Source organism: Camellia sinensis, chromosome 2 (assembly GCF_055761805.1).
Source record: "Camellia sinensis isolate YWXY chromosome 2, ASM5576180v1, whole genome shotgun sequence".
Classification (NCBI taxonomy): Eukaryota; Viridiplantae; Streptophyta; class Magnoliopsida; order Ericales; family Theaceae; genus Camellia; species Camellia sinensis.
Window position 1 is genome coordinate 18,133,240 of NC_138962.1, and position 6,000 is coordinate 18,139,239.

At 31.4% G+C, this 6,000-nt stretch overlaps 1 pseudogene across 1 annotated transcript; it reads right to left on the reverse strand.

The window, feature by feature from the left end:
* Positions 1–4,680: 4,680 nt before the first annotated feature.
* Positions 4,681–5,574, reverse strand: LOC114283334 (dirigent protein 22 pseudogene; annotated as a pseudogene). Its single transcript, XR_014360245.1, has one exon. The product of XR_014360245.1 is annotated as a dirigent protein 22 pseudogene (transcript).
* Between the last annotated feature and the right edge of the window lie 426 nt (positions 5,575–6,000).

The following is a 6,000-nucleotide window of genomic DNA, read 5'->3' on the forward strand; positions in this document are numbered from 1 at the left end:
ATTGTTTAAAATTAATAAAATCAGTAAATCACAATTAAACCGGCAAATCGGTCAAACCCAAAATGGTTCAACATAATCGGTTAGGTCAAATGACCAACAAATTTATACAACAATTAATTAATTAAAACTTTAAATGTTATTTTAATTTTAAAATTTAAACTGTCTTGAATTGAAGTATACACAATACTACACTATTACGATTCACTTTATATAAGTAAAACAACTCACTTTTTTTTTCGATGTAGGATTATAAAATAAAAGTTAATAATTATTTGGACGGAAATTTTATTTTTAATCAAGTAATATCAGTCTTTCAATATGTAATCAAATCAATCTTTAGTTTATTTCAAATCAAAAAATCTAATTAATATATTTTAATAACATTGCTAAAATCACGGCTAAACGAACAAATTAATAAGGAAAAATTAGTCTAGGGTCCCTCCCCTACTTTTCATAATGTAAGAGATCCACAAAATTATTTTTTTATGTCTAAGGTCCCTAAACATATATCAGAGAAATTTGACTCTTTGCCCACGATTGCCCTCTCTCTCTTTCTCTCTCTCCCCTACAATCAAATGAACAAAAGCTTCAAGATCTTCGTCTACCCTACCCCCAAATCCCACCCCTTCGTCAGCAGCGATCTCTGAAGAATTCGAAGTAGACGATGGCGAGAAACACATCGATCGAGTCGTGAATGGAAGCAGAGGAGTCGATTGAACGTTCGCGATCACCGATTTGAGGTTGATCTTCGCTGACTCTGCGGAAGCAACGTTCTTTGGTTCTATAGTTTGTTCTATCTCTTCATTGTTGATAAATGTATATATATATGATACATACATATATATATATATATATACAATGTCAGCACATATATATATCCAGAGATTCTACTGATTTAACTGTGGGAAATCTTATCATTTCCCTCACTTTGAGATTCTACTGATTCATCTTAGGGTATCTTGTATTCAGAATTTTCCACTTCAAACAGTGAGACTGCACTTGAATCTTCAGATTCCTTCACATTTTCAGTTTGATGTTGGGATTGACTTTGCGAAACAGACAACGGAGGAGAAGGGTTTGCAACACCCAATCCTTTAGAAAGACAAACATAATTGAAGACGAGATGTTTGTAATTATTCAGAAGTTGTTCTACGTCATTGACTGTAAGATCACCGGCCTGAGAAAACAAATACAGGAAATCCCGAAAGATTCGACTTGCTTGATCCTCCTTCAAAGCTTGGTTATGGTTAATCTCCTGTCCCTGTTGTTGCTGTTATGTTTTTGAAATGCTATGTGTAATCTTGACTCATTCATGATACAAATTGAGCAGTGTTGTAATAATAGGCAGCATACAATTGCAACCTTCATATCACCTTTCATGTTTCTAGCACCCTTATTTGTGGAGCAGTTTTAACATTTTTTCCATGTGGTTAACTTAGCAGCAGTTGCTTTCCATTTGCTAGCGCCACCATTGTTTAAGATACACCGAAACTGTGCTTCTTTGAGTAGCCATTTGTGTTATAAAATTCTATCAATTAATGATGTTGATTGAGACAAATACACAGCTAATTGATGCACATTTCTCTGGGTGGTTCAGAGAAATTCTCAAGTTTGAATTGAAATTTCTTTGGATTGGTCCCTGGTATTAAGGTTTTTCAACAACAACCATCTTGCTTTGAATTTCTCTAGTCCAAACCAGAGAAATTCTTTCCAAACTAAAAAAATTCTCTCTGGTTTACTTAAAATTTTCTTTGATTTGTTTACCATTTTCTCTGGATTGTTCAAATTTATCTGGTTGTTCAAATTTCTCTGGTAGGTCTTTGGTTTGTTTAAATTTCTCTAGTTGTTCAAATTTCTCTGATAGGTCTCTGGGTTGTTCAAATTTCTCTGGAAGCTTTGTTATTGCCTCATGCTACCTCCAATTAATTATTTGTCATGTTGTGTATTTGTATTGATGCTATCAAAGTGCTCTTGCTTATATGGCTTACATGGTGCTACTACAGCTACTTATTTGATATAGAAAGAAGAAGAAGATGATGATGATGATGATGATGATGATGATGATGATGATGATGATGAAGAAGGCTATCAAAGAATTTCTCTGAAGGAAGAATTTGAATTTGAACTCAGAGAAATTAGTCTAAGGTTTGTCAAAATGATTTCATAAAATGATATTGTGATTCAGAGAAAATTGGTTAAAATAAATTCAGAGAAATTTAAATTTTCTCTGGTTAATAAATGAATCCAGAGAAATTTGAATTTGAATTTGAAACCCGAGAAAATTGGTCAAAATGAACCCAGAGAAATTCGAATTTTCTCTGGGTTGAACCCAGAGAAATTCTTTGGGAAGTCCAGAATTTCTCTGGATTGAAATTTCTCTGGATCAATGTTGAGGGAGTTTAGACATTATGAAAATATTGAATGTCCTTTATACTATAAAGTCTTAATACGAGGGACCCTAAAAAAAAAACCCCAATTAATAATAATAAAAAAAATTGATTTAGCCTAATCGGTTAGGTCATAATTAATTGAAACATGTACAATACTACAATATTAAGTGGGATGAGATTGTAAAATTCACTTTATATGAGTAAAATAACACATTTTTTTCCTTTTTTTTTTCGATGTGAGATTATCAAATAAAAGCTAACCAATGAAGATTTTTTTAATTGTTTAAAATTAAGAAAATTAATATGAGATATTGAAACTATCATAAGATTCCTCACTAAATGAGATGAGAGTATAAGATTCATTTTATATAAGTAAAATTACTCATTTTTTTTTCATTTTTTTTGATGTGAGATTATCAAATAAAGCTAGCAAATGGAGATTTTCTTAATTATATAAAATTAAAAAAATCAAAAGAATTAGTATGAGATATTAAAACTTTTATAAGACTTCTCACTAAAAATATCATTTTTCCTTATATAATATATAAATTTGCACGTGTTTTATTCTATATTTAATTTTTGTATTTTTAACAGTTTTTATTCTCATATACCTAATTGTGTGACCCACATCAATTATTGCCTTCGGATGACCGTTCAACGAACTTGGTGTCAACTATCGAAATCGAATCTTCAAATTAGTTTAATGGAAACACTCTGTCTCATTTCTCGTTCATGCTTATTTATATTATGAAATCAAATCAAATTAAATTAGCGTGTCAATCTAAAATAAAAATTATAGTGTGCATGTAAGTAAGTTTCATTATATAATTTATTTTTCTCTATCGCTAGCAATAAACTTAATTAAATTTAATAAATTCATACATATATTTTTGACAATCACATTTCAAGTCAATTTATTCAAGTAAGATTGATTACATGAATTATTTTTTTTTAAAAAATTTATCCTGCTTTTTCAAATATAATAATTTTAGTTAAATTAAATAAATTTATATAAATTTTTGTTTTATGGCCACGATTGGACTCAGTTCCTCCAGCCCGTCTGAGGCATATAGCCCATGGGCTTGGCTGATGAGCTTAAGAGATGGGTTCCAGCCCAAATCTCAATAAGCTGATTGAGTAATGTTGGATTGGGCCACTTTCACGCTCATTGGGTTCTTGCTGGTTCCGATGTCATGGACGCCTATTTATATTTAGGGAAATGTTTGAGACCTTCTTTGGGGATGACCCCTACACTTTTAAAGTGATTCGAACTCTCTATATATGTGTGTGGCTCATTTATATATGTGTGGGGTTTATATCATGAGTGGTTCAGATTTATGGAGGGCTTATGATGGTATTGTGGGGTAAAAATCTCAATCATTGCTCTTATATTTATAGTTGTCTAATAAAGTGTGCCTAGTCAAGAATCTAACCTAAATAGTTAACAAACAACCTGAGTAAAGAAATAGGTAAGTATAAAAATAAAACAATATTTTAGAAATATTCTTTTGACAATGTGAACCTTAGGCACAACCATTATTAATAGGGACAGACTACGATTCTAATTTAGGTCTCGTTTGGGAATTCTCCCTTTTAGTTAAAAAGTCAAAAAGTTAAAATTAGACAAAAAGTCAACAACCCATACTAAAAAGTCAAAGATTTTCTTTTTCACTCTACTTTTTGCACATCTTTTTGTAAAAAGCTAAAAAGTCATCCTAAACATACTAGTTTTTTTTAACTCATATTTTAGTCAAATAGTCAAAAAGTTACTCAATTAGCCTGTTTCCAAACGAGGCCTTAGTGGGGACGAATATATAAATTAACAAAAATTTTAAAAACAAAGTATGTATTACAACATCAATATAGGCATAAAAAATTAAAAATAACATCAAAATATATAGACATGTTTTCTAATATCCATGTTAAGTTACAAAATACATTTTCTTCCCCTTATGTTAAATGCATGTACGTAAACAAGGGACAAAAATACTTTATAATTAATACTTTACATTTTTCTTGAATGAAAAGAAATCATTATTTATGATTCAAAATTTTCTGAAGGTAATGAAGTGAAACATCATTAATTACTCCTAACAATGTGTTTAGTTTTCATTATTATGATTTATTTATTTATTTTTTATTTTTTTAAAGCAAGCCAGGCTTGCCTGTTGAGCTGTTGCCTTGCCTCGCATACAAGTAATGCTAGATAGGAATTATGAAAAAAATATCATGAAAATAATTATAAAAGATTCTACATCCTTGGATTACAAATACAATAAAACACCACACATTAATCAAAGGATAAAAAAATTTCATGAAACATTTCATGATATTTTTTTCATAATCCTTAATATTATTCATACAATAATATTACAAAAAACAGGTTACCAAACTCCACATGCTAATCTCACACAAATACCAGAAAATAAATAAATGAAAAATGCTCAACAAAACAATACAGTCTGTAGTCTGTACTGTAGTAAACGAAAGACAAGAAATATGACATAGAAATTGAGAAAAATAATGAAAAACAGCACACCATGACATGGTTATTCAGAAAAGACAGAGTAGATTAATAATGAATAGCAATAACATGGTACTCAACCACAGCATCACCCAAGTTAGTATTGATGGAATAAGTCTTGGCGGTGGCAATTCCTCTTGCCAGTCGGAAAACTCCTGAACCACCAACGATGGACATCTCACGGTACTCGTGAAATATTGAGTTGCGGCCAAGAAGAGCCAAAGTGCTACCATTGAACTCACCATCTGTGAAAAACAAATTTATGTTCATAAACAAACTTTGTTCCTCCATTGAAGATGCTCCGAATATCCCCTGAGCTCGGCCGAGCTGCTTGGAAGTGAGTTTGGGGCCTTCTGTCAATGGGTTGTCGACCATGTTGATTAGGCCGAAGAATGTGGGTGATGATAAGCTGTTGTTGGCTTGAGCAACCGTTATGGAAGTTGGGTTGTTCCCACTTTGTATGTCATGGAAGTAGAAATGAAGCTTTGTTACCTTTTCCTTTGCATGGTTTAGGCTTTCGAACCACTTTTCAACATCTTTTGGCGATTCGGCAATGCCGTGAACCGCCGGCATGGCCATCACCATTGAACAAAGAATCAGAATCGCACATAGCAGCTTCCCCATCTCTCTCTCTCTCTCTCTCTCTCTCTCTCTCCCTTGTGTGACAATTAACTATGAAGACATGCAGCCTTACATATACACTTAGAAGTTGAGCACATGTGCAGAAATATAAGAAATTTTTAAATTTTAAATTGAGCTGTTTATTTTCATTTATTTTATTTTATTTTATTTTATTGACAAGTGGGCTGTCCGTCATGTGGTTGGTAAGATTCTCACCAAATAAAAAGAAATTAAAAAGAAAAAGAAAGTTGTTGGTAAGATATATTAACGCTATGTAAATATTTCTTTAAAATAACTAAAAAAGTTCAAATTTTGGACCAATTTTGTGATGCCTTTACCATCGTTTTAATATACATATGGACATGTTTATCAAACTTTGTTATCTGCCATTGTGCCTACTTATAATAAATTCTAATAATTATTATTTAAAAAAAAAAATCACCGTAGTTACTACCTCTACCTGGG